An 18,975-nucleotide genomic window follows, 5' to 3' on the forward strand; every position below is an offset into this window, starting at 1 on the left:
GCAGCAGGGTCGCAGCAATGTCAGTGGAGGCAAACGGCCACGGAGTAGAGCACCAGCTCCACTGCAGCCTACCACCACGGCCAGTAGTGGTGCCGGTGTGCACGGAGGAAGTAGCAGTCAGCCAGTGAGGAGTAGCGGGGGCAAAGTTTCCTACTCGGCGGTGTGGCAATTTTTCGTCAATCCGCCCGAGGAAGTAAACGTAGCCGTATGTCGACTATGTGGCCAGAAAGTCAAGCGTGGCCAGGGGGCCCATGTTGGGACTACAGCGTTGCGTCAGCATATGCAGCGTCGCCATTCGGTGGCCTGGGAAAACCGTGATAAAGATACGGCGGTTCTGCCTGCCCCAGCCCAGGGTTCCATTTTGTCATAGGGTGCTGGCAGATTACGGGCATCCCATTGCTGCTGCCAGGCCTTAATCTGCCATGGGCCCCTGTACCGCCTCCTCATGCTGCTGCCAGGTCCAGAGTCTGTCATGGGTCCCTGTACGGCCTCCCATTGCTGCTGTCTCCATCGCCACACTCTGCCATGTGCCACTTTCAGGTCTCCTCACACACTGCTGGTGTGTTAAATTTTTTGACATAGGGTGCTGGCAGATTACGGGCCTCCCATAGCTGCTGCCAGGCCCCTAATCTGCCATGGGCCCCTATACCGCCTCCTCATGCTGCTGCCAGGTCCACAGTCTCTCATGCCATGTGCCACTTTCAGGTCTCCTCACACTGCTAGTGTGTTGAATTTTTTGACATAGTGTGCTGGCAGATTACGGGCCTCCCATAGCTGCTGCCAGGCCCCTAATCTGCCATGGGCCCCTGTACCGCCTCCTCATGCTGCTGTAAAGTCCAGAGTCTGTCATGGGTCCCTGTACGGCCTCCCATTGCTGCTGTCTCCATCGCCACACTCTGCCATGTGCCACTTTCAGGTCTCCTCACACACTGCTGGTGTGTTGAATTTTTTGACATAGGGTGCTGGCAGATTACGGGCCTCCCATTGCTGCTGCCAGGCCCGTAATCTGCCATGGGCCCCCGTACCGAATCCTCATGCTGTGACGTTGCAACAAGGTGGAATTCAACCCTACATATGTTAGACCGCCTTTACGAACAGCAAAAGGCCATCACAGATTTCCTGATGTTAAAAGCGGATAAAGGTACTCCCCTGTGTAACTTAGATGTCAGCCATTGGCAGCTCATGCGTGACACCTGCGCTTGCTCAGGCCCTTTGAGGAGGCCACGCTATTCGTGAGTCGGCAGGACTATGGGATGAACGACGTCATTCCTCTGTTGCACGTCCTGGAACAAATGCTGTTAATAATGGCTGGTCAGGGTGCGGTAGACGTGGCGCACAGATCTCAACGCCACATGACCCCTGTGGGGGCAGGACAGGAAGAAGAGGAGGAGGTAGAGGAGGACATTGGTGCTCAGGAATTATTGAGTGAAATGGGTGGTTTTTCCACTCAGCGGACAGGAGTGGAGGAGCAGGAGCATCTGGTAGAGGAGGAGGAAGAGGAGACAGAGGACCCAGACGCACCGTGGCAGTATGCTGTGGAGATGGAGGCAGGAGTCCCTCGCATTCCTTGGCACAAATGGCCCATAGCATGCTCGCTTGCTTGCGTACCGACAGCTGAATAATAACCATCAGACAGAGGGATGACTTTTGGCTGTCCACCTTGTTGGACCCTCGCTACCGTTCCAAAATGGTGGCCTTTTTCACACCTGCTGAGAGGGAGGCCAAAATAACGTACTATAAAAACCACCTATGTAGTCAGCTGGTCTCTGCCTTTGTGCGCCAACGTCCATCCTCAGACACTGTGGGCCCTGTGCGCTCGCGTTCCGCTGCCATGGCAGCAGGGGAGGGGTGGGGTGGTAGGAGCAGTGGCAGCTCCACCAGCAGCAGCTGCCTCAGTCTGCAGTCGATGATGAGTAGCTTTCTTCACCAGCGCAGTGAAGAAACTAATAACCAGCCGCAGCAGCAGCAGCATCAGGTGGACCTGGAGCAGGACCTCAAACAACAGGCTTAGGCCTACTTGGACAGCACCCTGCCAACCGAGGTAGACAATCCCCTTGACTACTGGGCAACGAAACTTGACCTTTGGCCCCAACTAGCTGAATTTGCCCTTGAAAGGCTGTCATGCCCGGCCAGTAGCGTGGCATCAGAGCGCGTGTTTAGTGCGGCAGGAGGTATTGCAACTCCGCGGAGGACACGACTGTCCACCCAAAGTGTGGAGAGACTCACGTTTGTGAAAATGAATCAGGCGTGGATTAGTCTGGATTTCAAACCACCAGTTCCTGACACAACTGACTAAATCCGCCATGAATCATGCCCCAAACATGTGCCACTTTCAGGTCTCCTCACACTGCTGGTGTGTTCCATTTTTTGTCATAGGGTGCTGGCAGATTACGGGCCTCCCATTGCTGCTGCCAGGCCCCTAATCTGCCATGGGCCCCTATACCGCCTCCTCATGCTGCTGCCAAGTCCAGAGTCTCTCATGGGTCCCTGTACGGCCTCCCATTGCTGCTGTCTCCATCGCCACACTCTGCCATGTGCCACTTTCAGGTCTCCTCACACTGCTGGTGTGTTGAATTTTTTGACATAGGTGCTGGCAGATTACGGGCCTCCCATAGCTGCTGCCAGGCCCCTAATCTGCCATGGGCCCCTATATACCGCCTCCTCATGCTGCTGCCAGGTCCAGAGTCTGTCATGGGTCCCTGTACGGCCTCCCATTGCTGCTGTCTCCATCGCCACACTCTGCCATGTGCCACTTTCAGGTCTCCTCACACACTGCTGGTGTGTTGAATTTTTTGACATAGGGTGCTGGCAGATTACAGGCCTCCCATAGCTGCTGCCAGGCCCCTAATCTGCCATGGGCCCCTATATACCGCCTCCTCATGCTGCTGCCAGGTCCAGAGTCTGTCATGGGTCCCTGTACGGCCTCCCATTGCTGCTGTCTCCATCGCCACACTCTGCCATGTGCCACTTTCAGGTCTCCTCACACACTGCTGGTGTGTTGAATTTTTTGACATAGGGTGCTGGCAGATTACGGGCCTCCCATAGCTGCTGCCAGGCCCCTAATCTGCCATGGGCCCCTATATACCGCCTCCTCATGCTGCTGCCAGGTAAAGAGTCTGTCATGGGTCCCTGTACGGCCTCCCATTGCTGCTGTCTCCATCGCCACACTCTGCCATGTGCCAGTTTCAGGTCTCCTCACACACTGCTGGTGTGTTGAATTTTTTGACATAGGGTGCTGGCAGATTACGGGCCTCCCATAGCTGCTGCCAGGCCCCTAATCTGCCATGGGCCCCTATATACCACCTCCTCATGCTGCTGCCAGGTCCAGAGTCTGTCATGGGTCCCTGTACGGCCTCCCATTGCTGCTGTCTCCATCGCCACACTCTGCCATGTGCCACTTTCAGGTCTCCTCACACACTGCTGGTGTGTTGAATTTTTTGACATAGGGTGCTGGCAGATTACGGGCCTCCCATAGCTGCTGCCAGGCCCCTAATCTGCCATGGGCCCCTATATACCGCCTCCTCATGCTGCTGCCAGGTCCAGAGTCTGTCATGGGTCCCTGTACGGCCTCCCATTGCTGCTGTCTCCATCGCCACACTCTGCTATGTGCCACTTTCAGGTCTCCTCACACTGCTGGTGTGTTCCATTTTTTGTCCTAGGGTGCTGGCAGATTACGGGCCTCCCATTGCTGCTGCCAGGCCCGTAATCTGCCATGGGCCCCTGTACCGCCTCTTCATGCTGCTGCCAGGTCCAGAGTGTGTCATGGGTCTCTGTACGGTCTCCCATTGCTGCTGCCAGGAGGCAGCAGGGTCGCAGCAGTGTCAGTGGAGGCAAACGGCCACGGAGTAGAGCACCAGCTCCACTGCAGCCTACCACCACGGCCAGTAGTGGTGCCGGTGTGCACGGAGGAAGTAGCAGTCAGCCAGTGAGGAGTAGCGGGGGCAAAGTTTCCTACTCGGCGGTGTGGCAATTTTTCGTCAATCCGCCCGAGGAAGTAAACGTAGCCGTATGTCGACTATGTGGCCAGAAAGTCAAGCGTGGCCAGGGGGCCCATGTTGGGACTACAGCGTTGCGTCAGCATATGCAGCGTCGCCATTCGGTGGCCTGGGAAAACCGTGATAAAGATACGGCGGTTCTGCCTGCCCCAGCCCAGGGTTCCATTTTGTCATAGGGTGCTGGCAGATTACAGGCATCCCATTGCTGCTGCCAGGCCTTAATCTGCCATGGGCCCCTGTACCGCCTCCTCATGCTGCTGCCAGGTCCAGAGTCTGTCATGGGTCCCTGTACGGCCTCCCATTGCTGCTGTCTCCATCGCCACACTCTGCCATGTGCCACTTTCAGGTCTCCTCACACACTGCTGGTGTGTTGAATTTTTTGACATAGGGTGCTGGCAGATTACGGGCCTCCCATAGCTGCTGCCAGGCCCCTAATCTGCCATGGGCCCCTATACCGCCTCCTCATGCTGCTGCCAGGTCCACAGTCTCTCATGCCATGTGCCACTTTCAGGTCTCCTCACACTGCTGGTGTGTTGAATTTTTTGACATAGGGTGCTGGCAGATTACGGGCCTCCCATAGCTGCTGCCAGGCCCCTAATCTGCCATGGGCCCCTGTACCGCCTCCTCATGCTGCTGCCAGGTCCACAGTCTCTCATGCCATGTGCCACTTTCAGGTCTCCTCACACTGCTGGTGTGTTGAATTTTTTGACATAGGGTGCTGGCAGATTACGGGCCTCCCATAGCTGCTGCCAGGCCCCTAATCTGTCATGGGCCCCTATATACCGCCTCCTCATGCTGCTGCCAAGTCCAGAGTCTGTCATGGGTCCCTGTACGGCCTCCCATTGCTGCTGTCTCCATCGCCACACTCTGCCATGTGCCACTTTCAGGTCTCCTCACACACTGCTGGTGTGTTGAATTTTTTGACATAGGGTGCTGGCAGATTACGGGCCTCCCATTGCTGCTGCCAGGCCCGTAATCTGCCATGGGCCCCCGTACCGACTCCTCATGCTGTGACGTTGCAACAAGGTGGAATTCAACCCTACATATGTTGAACCGCCTTTACGAACAGCAAAAGGCCATCACAGATTTCCTGATGTTAAAAGCGGATAAAGGTACTCCCCTGTGTAACTTAGATGTCAGCCATTGGCAGCTCATGCGTGACACCTGCGCTTGCTCAGGCCCTTTGAGGAGGCCACGCTATTCGTGAGTCGGCAGGACTATGGGATGAACGACGTCATTCCTCTGTTGCATGTCCTGGAACAAATGCTGTTAATAATGGCTGGTCAGGGTGCGGTAGACGTGGCGCACAGATCTCAACGCCACATGACCCCTGTGGGGGCAGGACAGGAAGAAGAGGAGGAGGTAGAGGAGGACATTGGTGCTCAGGAATTATTGAGTGAAATGGGTGGTTTTTCCACTCAGCGGACAGGAGTGGAGGAGCAGGAGCATCTGGTAGAGGAGGAGGAAGAGGAGACAGAGGACCCAGACGCACCGTGGCAGTATGCTGTGGAGATGGAGGCAGGGAGTCCCTCGCATTCCTTGGCACAAATGGCCCATAACATGCTCGCTTGCTTGCGTACCGACAGCTGAATAATAACCATCAGACAGAGGGATGACTTTTGGCTGTCCACCTTGTTGGACCCTCGCTACCGTTCCAAAATGGTGGCCTTTTTCACACCTGCTGAGAGGGAGGCCAAAATAACGTACTATAAAAACCACCTATGTAGTCAGCTGGTCTCTGCCTGTCTGCGCCAATGTCCATCCTCAGACACTGTGGGCCCTGTGCGCTCGCGTTCCGCTGCCATGGCAGCAGGGGAGGGGTGGGGTGGTAGGAGCAGTGGCAGCTCCACCAGCAGCAGCTGCCTCAGTCTGCAGTCGATGATGAGTAGCTTTCTTCACCAGCGCAGTGAAGAAACTAATAACCAGCCGCAGCAGCAGCAGCAGCAGCATCAGGTGGACCTGGAGCAGGACCTCAAACAACAGGCTTAGGCCTACTTGGACAGCACCCTGCCAACCGAGGTAGACAATCCCCTTGACTACTGGGCAACGAAACTTGACCTTTGGCCCCAACTAGCTGAATTTGCCCTTGAAAGGCTGTCATGCCCAGCCAGTAGCGTGGCATCGGAGCGCGTGTTTAGTGCGGCAGGAGGTATTGCAACTCCGCGGAGGACACGACTGTCCACCCAAAGTGTGGAGAGACTCACGTTTGTGAAAATGAATCAGGCGTGGATTAGTCTGGATTTCAAACCACCAGTTCCTGACACAACTGACTAAATCCGCCATGAATCATGCCCCAAACATGTGCCACTTTCAGGTCTCCTCACACTGCTGGTGTGTTCCATTTTTTGTCATAGGGTGCTGGCAGATTACGGGCCTCCCATTGCTGCTGCCAGGCCCCTAATCTGCCATGGGCCCCTATACCGCCTCCTCATGCTGCTGCCAGGTCCAGAGTCTGTCATGGGTCCCTGTACGGCCTCCCATTGCTGCTGTCTCCATCGCCACACTCTGCCATGTGCCACTTTCAGGTCTCCTCACACACTGCTGGTGTGTTGAATTTTTTGACATAGGGTGCTGGCAGATTACAGGCCTCCCATAGCTGCTGCCAGGCCCCTAATCTGCCATGGGCCCCTATATACCGCCTCCTCATGCTGCTGCCAGGTCCAGAGTCTGTCATGGGTCCCTGTACGGCCTCCCATTGCTGCTGTCTCCATCGCCACACACTGCCATGTGCCACTTTCAGGTCTCCTCACACACTGCTGGTGTGTTGAATTTTTTGACATAGGGTGCTGGCAGATTACGGGCCTCCCATAGCTGCTGCCAGGCCCCTAATCTGCCATGGGCCCCTATATACCGCCTCCTCATGCTGCTGCCAGGTCCAGAGTCTGTCATGGGTCCCTGTACGGCCTCCCATTGCTGCTGTCTCCATCGCCACACTCTGCCATGTGCCACTTTCAGGTCTCCTCACACACTGCTGGTGTGTTGAATTTTTTGACATAGGGTGTTGGCAGATTACGGGCCTCCCATAGCTGCTGCCAGGCCGCTAATCTGCCATGGGCCCCTATATACCGCCTCCTCATGCTGCTGCCAGGTCCAGAGTCTGTCATGGGTCCCTGTACGGCCTCCCATTGCTGCTGTCTCCATCGCCACACTCTGCCATGTGCCACTTTCAGGTCTCCTCACACACTGCTGGTGTGTTGAATTTTTTGACATAGGGTGCTGGCAGATTACGGGCCTCCCATAGCTGCTGCCAGGCCCCTAATCTGCCATGGGCCCCTATATACCGCCTCCTCATGCTGCTGCCAGGTCCAGAGTCTGTCATGGGTCCCTGTACGGCCTCCCATTGCTGCTGTCTCCATCGCCACACTCTGCCATGTGCCACTTTCAGGTCTCCTCACACTGCTGGTGTGTTGAATTTTTTGACATAGGGTGCTGGCAGATTACGGGCCTCCTATAGCTGCTGCCAGGCCCCTAATCTGCCATGGGCCCCTATACCGCCTCCTCATGCTGCTGCCAGGTCCAGAGTCTCTCATGGGTCCCTGTACGGCCTCCCATTGCTGCTGTCTCCATCGCCACACTCTGCCATGTGCCACTTTCAGGTCTCCTCACACACTGCTGGTGTGTTGAATTTTTTGTCATAGGGTGCTGGCAGATTACGGGCCTCCTATAGCTGCTGCCAGGCCCCTAATCTGCCATGGGCCCCTATACCGCCTCCTCATGCTGCTGCCAGGTCCAGAGTCTCTCATGGGTCCCTGTACGGCCTCCCATTGCTGCTGTCTCCATCGCCACACTCTGCCATGTGCCACTTTCAGGTCTCCTCACACACTGCTGGTGTGTTCCATTTTTTGTCATAGGGTGCTGACAGATTACGGGCCTCCCATTGATGCTGCCAGGCCTGTAATCTGCCATGGGCCCCCGTACCGCCTGGTCACGCTGCTGCTGGGTCCACAGTGTGACATGGGTCCCTGTACCGCCTCCCATTGCTCCCACTCTGCCATGTGCCACTTTCAGGTCTCCTCACACTCCTGCTGGTTTCCATTTTGTCATAGGTTGCTGGCAGATTACAGGCCTCCCATAGGTGCTGCCAGGCCTGTAATCTGCCATGGGCCCCCGTACCGCCTGGTCACGCTGCTGCTGGGTCCACAGTGTGACATGGGTCCCTGTACCGCCTCCCATTGCTCCCACTCTGCCATGTGCCACTTTGAGGTCTCCTCACACTCCTGCTGGTTTCCATTTTGTCATAGGTTGCTGTATGGCCTCCCATTGCTGCTGCCTCCACCGCCACACTGTGGCTCCAAACACTGGTTTTGGCCCCGTGACTGGCCAAATGAGTGAAGTGTGCGGTGATTCTAAGATCGACGGCACTCATCTGCATGTCATACTGACTGACAGTATTATTTCTCTTCCCCAGCAGACTCCAAGGGCACTTAAATTAAAGGTACAGTGTTCTGCACTAATATTAAGTCTCTCTGAAGCCTAGAAACACCCTTTTTTAAGTTAAATTCACAGCGAATATATTCGACTCGAATCGAATATTGTCCACGAATTCGCCGAATCAGTCAAATCGAATTTTTGAATACTTCGCTCATCCCTAGCCACCACTACTACAATCATTCTGACTGTCTTCTGGGTCAGCAGCTGCACTGCTGCATAGTAACCATTGGGGGTTGCCTGCTTGGCAAGGGTGCCATTCTTAAAAATGCCTAGCATTTTTTCCAATGAATGCAAGCAGTCTATGATTGGAAGAGGTGAGGAGGTGATGTCACAACCTCCACCTTATTCAGTCAGAGAATGCCTTGTATTCACAGAGAAAAATGCAAGGTTTTCTCTGAATGGCACACACGTCAAGCAGGATACCTCCTGTAATAACTGAACTTTCAGTTTAAATCAGCTAAATACATTCCAGGTGCATGAAAACTAAAAATCTGCAAAGTCTTAGGGCCATTCCTGCGTGTTCCTGTGCAGTGCATTTTGACAGCCCTTTCATTTGAATAGCATGCAAAATGCGCTGGACCACTACTTTTAAAAATGCACTATAACAAACTGCAGGGTACTGCACAGGGGTGGACTGACCATTTGGAAACTCGGTCACTGCCCGAGGGCCCGGGGTCAGTAGGGGGCCCCATGAGATGCTCCTGGTACCTTTTTCATAGGATTTTTTCAGTTTGGGCAAGGACACAGGGGCCCCATGATCCCCTATTGCCGGGGGGCCCCATGAGTTGTCAGTCCGCCCCTGGTACTGCAGTACCATGGGATGTGGTCTGTGTTTGCGATCTGCATTTGGGATGCCTTTAACAATACAATGGAACCCACATGCAGATTACATGGGTAGCTCATTATGCAGTTTCCCGCACTGTGCTCTGGTCTGAACCATTGTAGAGAAGTATCCTCGCTCTCTACCAGTGGAACCAGTGGTCCCTCTGCAGGGGTCTGACATGTCCTCTGCTGAGTCATAACTAGAAATCTGCAACCACCACTGAGCATGAGCGGTAATTTTTTGCACTTGGCAAGCATTTACCTTATTTAAACTGAACATTCAATTGGGCTTTAATTTAGCACTACCATGACTATTATATATCCCTCTTTTCAGGATGGAAGTCATCCTAGTGTGTGAAACAAAGAACAACCTTTCTTTCTGAAACCTGCTAATGCTTGTAAGGTCATTGACTGCTGTGACCTATTTGTTTCAGAAAAGGATGAGTTGTACATTTATTAATGTTCTTTCAGCTAGAAGGATGCCCTGGTCTGTCAGCTAACTGTAATCTGTGTGTTGATTCAGTTACATACAGCCTCGTCTCTGCTGCAAACTGTGTGATATTTTTACAGCGACATACAGCAAAACCATATAATTGTAAAAAAATAGCAACAATTCTCAAGAGTCCATGTTTGCATTTGAATACATGCTGACAACATAGTTAATAATTTATTTAACATACATTAAAGATCAAGGAAAAACAATATTCAGTCACACATACGAATTTGCAATGTGACACCAGCCCCTGAGGATTTGCCAAAGAAATGCATGGAGAAGGCATTCCAAACAGGGGAAATGTAGCTCCAAACAATGTCATGTGGTTGCAGGACAAAAATGAATTTCCCAACTTAAGCCTAACAAATATTCTAACCTTTCCCAATCCATCAATAAATAAAGTTGTAGCACCCTACTAGTTAGGGTATAGGATGTAAGGGAAATTTAGTCTGGCTCCTCTGCAGCTAATGTTTAGGTTGCTCAGTGTTTACAAGCTGCTGTTCTGATTATTTCCCCCCAGAATTCTAGAGAGTTCTGGAATTGCAGGGGGGGAAAGGTATAAGGGCAGTCTGAATATTTATGGGGACTCAGCCAATCCCTGGGATGGTGTGCCCACTAGGTGGTTGGAAAGTCCATAAATAGTCTGAAGCCTGGAGCAGAAGTTAAGTTTGTCCTGTGTCCCGTCTTGCAGGAGGAGCCTTAGTCTGAGGGGCCCCTGCCCCAAGGGCAGTCTGCCGGAATGTTCCTAAAGGGTGATTAAGGTCCCAGTTGTAGCATAGCGGGAGGGGGGCATATTTCAAAGCCTGGACTGGAATTTTGGCCTGAGGAGCTTGCTGAAGAGTACTCAGTGGAAGATGGAGGAGGGTGTCCAGCTATCGTGTGGCATTGTGAGTTTGTTTCTCTCTCACTTAAGAGAGCCCGAGGGATATCAGGAGGCAACCGATGATCCTGTTTAATTGTGAGTAGTGACCTGACTCCAGACCCTTAGTAACTGCACACAGTTGCTAAATCCAAAAAATAAAATCCAAATGTGGCAGAGGAGGGGGGAGAAGAAAGAGTGGAAAGAGCAAGGGTGGGATGGAGTTTTCAGTACTGTGCCCAGGGTTTGCTAATTGCATGTAGCCTGTTTAAGTGCACAGGTGGTGAGGGCCATTATAAGGCAGATCTGGGCATAGCTCAGGGGAGGTGAAAGTGGAATAGGAGCCTTGGAGACCAAGCAAGGGTCTGGGAGGCTGGGAAAACCGAGGAGGTTAGCAAGTCCAATGTGGCTGGAGAAAGTCTGAAAGCCTTGGGGAGAGTGAGCAAACCCAGAGGGGATGGAGAATCCTGTTAAGGCCAGGAGAAGGTCTGATTAGCAAGGAACTGCAAGTTGGAGTAGAGTGAGCCTAAGAGCCAGTTAGCTCAGTATTCTTCATTTGTTGTACTTTTGCTGGAGAAGAACCCATGCGTCGGAAAGCTTGTGATGGATTTTTTTCTTGCTTTTTGATGTTGCTAATAAAATAGAACTACCATGCCCTAAAGCTGAAGTTCCTGTCTGCTGTGAACTCACTGTACAAACGCATCTACCACGAGAGATAGCTACCCCCATATCACACCCCATAAAAGATATTTCTCAACTTTTTGTTCTGTCTGACACTTGTTAACTAGACAAGAAGTAAAGGGAAATATCCCTTATATAGACACAGATAGTGATAAAACAGCATGGCAGAGCTCACACCAGAATGCAGTGTGCTGGAGAACATGTGCATGTGTGCTTAGAAGCATCTTGTGTAACGCAGCCTATTTAAAATGAATGCGCTGTAATTCACTTCAAGCACGTGAAAATAGGTTATGCTGGTTTTTTGCTTGCACCTTATTTGGAATTATGGTGTGCTATAATGTGACTGTGTTCTGCTCATGCTTTAGGGTACCATTCAAATAATGGCACCACAACGCACTGTTGCACACATGGTACATTATTACAACACGGTAGCTTGAACCAACCCTAAACCTTCCAAATTCTACTATACAATGTTTTTATTGCTATCTATACCCTCACTGGTGGTACAAAGGAACTATTTACCTGGCAGAATTTTTTGGTGTTCTGCCCACCTCTAAGTGCACCGGCACCTCCTGCTGCAATCTCTATAATATAAAATACATTTCAAATTCACCAAGAGCAAAGAAACCCCAAATCACTACAGCAGGTGTACAAAGCCAGGAACTCGACCTTAAAGATCTAACTTGGCATAGGATTCAGGCCACGCTTGGCTTTGAGGCAAACCCAGCCCATTTGTGGTTTACGTACCCAGCAAACTAATGCTCAGTTTTGCTGAAACAGCAACCAACAACCACAAAATGCAATTCCTGGCCTTTGAACTTAGGTCATATGGCTTAGGAGGGTCAATAAGGGGCATTTGGATATACCAGCCCTGTCTCTATGAAAGGCTGGCTTCCCAGAGGCGATATTGCCAATTTGCTTAGCTATGATATGGAAAGCATAGGGTGTGCTGCTGATAAAGTGCATTGGGACAGGTTAGTGTGGGACTTGTAGGCTTGTAGACACAGGTCTCTTAAAGTAAAGTGTAAAGTAATGTGGTAACCCTTACTGAATGTGCTGTTAGCAATCTGCTGTATATCTTTGGGAATTTGGGGCTGGAGGGACAAAATGGTTTTTACATCTTAATGCTACTTATGTCCTACAGTCTCTTTACAGCGTGTCCCTGTCCACATGAACTACATTCATACAAGCTACATATGGATTGTCACAGGGTATATTTTCTAACTGTTTATGGCTGCTATTGCTTTTTTAACAGCCTGTCCTAGTCCACACACACTAGACTTATAATAGGCTGCATGCGTTTTTTTTTACTAATTGTCGTTGGCTGCAATGTTTTTATTGGGCCTTTTTTAATGGACAACAATGGTGGAACTTGCCCAATGCAATGTACAGTATACAGTGAAGGAAATAAGTTTTTAATCCCCTACTGATTTTGAATGTTTGCCCACTCACAAATGATCAGTCTAAAAATCAAATGGTAGGTGTATTGTAACACTGAGAGACAGAATAGCAACAAAAATTTTAAAGAAATGCATGTCTAACAAATTATGCACTGGTTTGCATGTTCATGAGGGAAATAAGTATTTGGTCCTGAAGAAGCCACGTGACTATCGAGTGCAGTGACGTACTTCCGGTTAGAGAGCGATGACACTCTTCCGGTTCCTGTCGGACGCCATCTTGATACACCCAAAATCCCTTAGTACACCCATAGCACATGGGAAACCGCTGAAGTGTACTGGATTGCATGTGACTGTCCATTTGATTGGCGTTTTTAAGTTAATTATTAAATGTTATTGCACTATGGAGGTCTCCTTTGTCTATTCCTCTATATACATCTATTATGCCTGAGCCCCACCACGAGGATTGTAAGTGTTGAGGACCCCCAGCCCTATAAGTGGAATCCTAGTGGAGCCAGAGCAGCCAGTGGAGCCAGGTTTTGAGATTCCTCCAGGTGTGGAGCATCTAATGAGCTGTGGCCCCTAGGGGTCGAGTTAAGGAGGTGAGGAGGCACTCTAGCTATTTAAGGATAATCACACTAGAGTGTCACCAAGAGCACTTATCAAGTTGGGAGTGAAGAAGTAAAGCATGGCTTGCAGCATTTGCACATTCATCATTTGCACATATTGATTGGCACTTTTATTGTGGACTGCATCTTTTTTATTTATTCTTTATTTATTATTTTTTATCTTTATTTTTACTGTTGATTGAGCACTTGCCACTTAGTTATTAGATTGAGTGGCACATCACCTATTCATTCTCACTGTATAGGTCTGGTTAGCCATTTATTTTGGCATATCAGGCATTTGTTGTGCCCTTTAGTGGATTGCATTAATTATTGTATTTACGTTTATGTTGAGCACTTGTCACTTTGTTTGCATTTATTGTGTGATTCATCACGGTTGTTCACGTGATTGGTCTGGTCAGCCTTTGGTTGGCATTCCAGATTATAATTCACTACTATCACTAGAGTATATTTATATTTCATCAGTTTGCTGCATTTAATCATATATATTTATTTTCTGCTTATTACTGCACATGTTTTTTTCTATACTTTTATGGGAATTTGGATTTATAGTTTTTAGTATATAACACCTACAGGTTTAGAGTTTAATATAATTTATTTTCATTCATTTATTTATTACACTTTGTATTCATATTTTGCATAGCGATTCACCATTTTTACTTCACAATACACCTACCATTCAATTTTTAGACTGATCAGTTCTTTGTGAGTGGGCAAACATTTAAAATCAGCAGGGGATCAAATACTTATTTCCTTCACTGTATAAGCACATTATAGTTTCATTTGGGAAAACATGTGATAGAGTGATTTACAGACAGGAAATTGTGAGAAACAAAGGCAGAGTGCTGTCACCACAAACACAAGTTACCCAAACAAGGACCTTTATTTTAGCATACCAGCTGTTATTTTCAAAAAAGCTGCCCAATAGCCATTGAAAAATTCTTTCCTAGTATTTTTATCATCTTAATGCTTGTACTAAATAAAATGTCACTTTTAAAGAGTTATATTATATTGCTCCATAACTTCACATGCAGCTTTAAGGCCTCATGCACACTGCAGCTGTCAAATGTCCATTTTAAAGGCATTTTAGGTTTTTTGTTCTGCTCCTAAATGCCCCTCTGTGTTAGCCTATGTGTCCATGCACTAATAAGCATTTACATGCATTTTAAGGCAGGGGTAATTAGGCGAAGAAATCTGAATGCACCAAACTCGCAACTGAGGAGAGGAACATTTGGGCAGAAAAATTGCCCAATGTGTCTAAACACATCTAAATGCACCTAAACGCTATACACATTTAGAGCTTGAGCATTCATTTATTCGAATGGCCAGGATAAATTATTATTCTGGCCAATGAAATGAATGAACTCCAAAACACGTGATGTGCTTGAATGTGTCTAAACGTGCTTGCAAAATTTGGTTAGAGGTGCATTTTTAACGTTGTTTTTCTCCGGTTGGGAGCAAAGCATTCAGAAAACCATAGTGTACATGAGGCCTAAGGCATCACCCAAGCATCTTCTTTAAAGGATTTGTGCATTTCAATGATGCCCTTAAACTTGCATTAAAATCTCCCTGTTAATCTTTTTTTTGCATGAGCACATGTCCCCATGTGGTCTTTTCATGTACATACAAGGCAACGTGGAAAAATACACTAATCTACGTACATCCAGAGCGCAGAACGTTTAAAGCTAACTCATGGCTGCTATAGTAGCCATGAGCTTGTATTTATTTTCTTCAGTTGACTACCAGCTGTTATATAAAAGTGATCCAGGCGGCCATTGAGCTACTCGATCACTTTTACAGTGCAGGCTATATGGAGGTGGACTATTTACTTCTGGAGGAAAATATGTCTAATTTCAACACATGGAAAGGCCATATGGAAAGGCTTCTTCATAGTTACAGCTGTGAAAATATGAAATAGACTCTCTCAGGAACTAGTTCTGGACAGCTCAGTTGATTGTTTTTAAAAAAAAGAGCTTGGTGCATTTCTAAATGTACAGACTATAACTGGATATTAACATTTATTTGTATTAATGCCAGATATTGTTGATCCAGGGAATATCCAATTGCCTTGAGGAAGCAGGAAGATTTCCCCACTGGAGCAAATTGGATCATGCTTTCTACAGTATGGGTTTTTTTTGCCATCCTCTGGATCAACACTGGGTGTAGGGTTCTATATATGGAGGGTTTGTATTTATATCTATTAAGGTATTCATATTTTCTATTGATTGAACTAAATGTAATTGTGTCTTTTTTCAATCTGAATGTAACTACTGTATGTAACTTGTGTTTACAAAGAGCAGTTGGGGATCCATTATTTAGTGATTGTAGCACTATGTTCATAACAATATTTAGTTAATTATGTCACCCAGTCAATTTGTTAACAAACACCAGCCAGCTCAGGATCTGTCATTTGTAATGGAAATAGTGGTGGGGTATCATCATTGGGAGGCAGGTCAGCATGGAGAAGTAAAAACAATGTCAGTGTTTATCATGGTGTTGGTACCTTTATTTATTTTTCAAGTGAAATTCAGGCTTTGCACCTAGCTAGCCTTAAAACTGTCCCCTCCCCCCTCCTAACACCTATGCTAACTAACCTGGGTAAGAAAGAGGTACATATTTTCCTATTTTTAGTCCATTTAAGTATGGTCACAACAGTGGCTGCAGGAATGAGGAAAAAGCATGCCAACAATGACTAGTAAAGTCTGGACTGGTGACATCACCCAGAATCGTCAATGGCCCATCCACTGCCAGGGCTCCCTCCTCTTCCCTGAAGCCGCACTGGCTAACACAGAGGAGTTGGATCATGTGACCACAGAGGCCTGAAAATACCTCTTCCTTACACAGGTTAATCAGCTTAGGTGTTAAGAGGGGGAGGGGCAGTTTTTTGGATAGCTAGATGTATAGCCAGAGTTCCACTTTACATTTCTTTGGGAGTGAGTAACAAGGGGGAATTATTGTACCCTGTACTTATTCTCATGTAGGGAATGATATGTGGGGGCCCCTTATTCTAAGGGTCTCATAAGTACCCCCACAAATTCACACATTCTCTTGGAGACCATATATGGAGATGAGGCTTTTGTCCTTTTAACATGATTACAAGGATCCTTGCAAGGGCATGCAGGCTTGGTGGTAAGGAAAGGGAAGGCAGCAAGTTCCCCCCCCCCCCCACCCCAAACCATACCAGGTCATATGCCTCGAACATTGGAAGAGTACGTTTAAAGGGGGGCTGATAAAAGCACCTTATCCCCATGTTGAAGGAGACAAGGAACTCATCCCAAAGACGGCCCCATGAGAAATATGGGATTATATGAAGACACCCTAATATCTGGTCCCTCCTAAGGTAATTACTCATTTAAAACAAGTAAAGTAAATAAAAACATCCACATCATGACAAAAGTCCTCTATTTGAAAAGAAAAAAAACATCATCCAGTGATGTAGATGATCATCAATCATGACAGCATGCTTCAATGATGATCCACCGCCCAACAAAGTTGACCCTCCAGCATGACGACCCAGCTGCTCTGTGTAAACAAATTGGACATGGGTTCTGGGAAACATCATTGAGCAAATATGGTCATGACCACATTTGGACAATGATGTCACCCAGGATTCCTTGGTGGTTTGTTTACAGGATCTTAGAATCCCCAGCCATCTGGGGAACTTGTTTGACTATTGGCCTAACTGCAGGGTCCAAAGTTCATCACACACTGTAATGTTTTAAAAATATATATATTTTTTGTTTTCAGTTTTCAAAAACAACTGGAAGCTTAGCACGCACAGGTGTAGCTATCCAGGACAAAAGAAAAATACAAAAATGTAACTAGCCTAAAAAGGTTTAAGTGTGTGTTGACTCTCGTCCAATCAGTGGTACCTAGTCAAAATAGATAGTATCAGGCACCGCTATAAACATAATACAATTTAGAATAAGCAAAGACACTCAATCCCAGTCCCAACCCAGTCACATCAAAATAGGGAAATTAGGCAGTGGAGGTGTCCCACAACCATTTAGCCTACATTCTTTCAAACTTTTAAGGCAATTCTATTTGCCTAGGTTGTTTTGTAGAGTGGCAATTGAGAGTTCACCAGCTGTTTCCAGTATCCATGTATAGGTGCCTTATGTTTTTTCCAATGAAATGTAATTGCCTTCCTGGCATAAAAAAAGCATTAGTCCCAAGAGTGTTCATGGGCACAAGGCCATCAACAAGGTCAAGAAGACAGATCTTCAGAGACATGGTAATGGGGACCTGCACAAGTGTGTTGATGGTGCCAGTCACAGATTCCCAAAACAAATGAATCATTGGGCATGTCCAGAAAATGTGGGAAAAATCACTTTCAACCCAATTACAGTGCCAGCACGTTGCAGGAACATTAGGATCCAAACGGTGTACCCTGTGTGCCGTGAAGTAGGCTCTATAGAGGATTTTTAATTGTATGAGTCAGTCCCTAAGTGATACTAATTGTTTGAAAGAAGCATCCCACATGTCCGTCCAGTCCTCATCATTCATATTTATGATATTCAATAGCCATTTTTGTCTAAGACTAGATAAGTCAGATAGCACCACGGTTACAAGATGTGAATAAATCATGGAAGCAGGTTTTTTATGGGGATCAAAGTGAAGAAGGTCTTCCAGATCTGAACATTTCAGCTGAATAGGTCTATGGGAAAATTGGCTGCTGAAGGCGTGTGCAAGCTGTATATGTCTAAACATGTAATGTAAAGGGACATTATAGGCTGAGCGCAGGGAGGTAAAGGACATCATTGTCCCTTTGTCCACTATATGAGTGATAGACTTAATATTGTGTTTTGTCCATATTTGTGGATCAGACAAAACATAAAAGTGATGTAAAGAGGGGTTATTCCAGAGGAGTGTTTGAGGGGATAACCTTGAAGTGTCACACGTTTCTAATTGAAGTCCCAAATTCCAGGCCCTAATTGTTGTTACCATAGAGAGGGTGAGAGGGTACAGAGCCTTAAGGCCATGCAAAAGTCTGCATTGCAGGGCCTCTAGGGAACCTAAAACTGCAGCCTCCAGCTTAGTACTAGCATTTGTGATGTCAGGTTGGAGCCACCAATGCGCTCTAACCTGCTGTGTTGCTAAATAGTATTTATGGCAGTCTGGTAGAGCGAACCCCCCCTGTAGAGATGGGAGCATCAAAGTAGTTAGCTTATAACGTGGAGTTTGTGGGCTCCAATGGAAGGAGGAGAATAACTAATTTAGTTGAACAAAAAAAGATTTGGGGATCCATTGAGGGGAGTGGTGAAAAAGATACGTCAGTTAGGGGAATCATTTCATTTTGACCAAATTTATGCGGCCCAATAAAGACAGCGGCACATTGCCCCATGTCTTCAGCTTAGCCTTAATTTCTTGCATAACAGGCATTAGATTTAAGGAAACATAAACAGTAGCAAAATGATAAACAACAACCCCTAAATATCAAAAGGAAGTGACCAATTGTAGTGGGAGATCCCTTGGGGCCTGTGCCAAGGCACCATCATCAATAGGGAACAGTATTGATTTATGACAGTTGACCCGAAGGCCAGTGACAACAGAAAAGATATTAAGGATTCCAAGGGCTCCCTGTAGGGACCTGCATCATGCAAAAATAGTAACATGTCATCAGCATACAAGGCCACCCATTCCTCAACCAACTCCACCTGCAGCCCCCGAA

Source organism: Staurois parvus, unplaced genomic scaffold, assembly GCF_062004578.1.
Source record: "Staurois parvus isolate SC_StPar_1 unplaced genomic scaffold, SC_StPar_1.0 ptg000014l, whole genome shotgun sequence".
In the NCBI taxonomy this organism is placed as follows: domain Eukaryota; kingdom Metazoa; phylum Chordata; class Amphibia; order Anura; family Ranidae; genus Staurois; species Staurois parvus.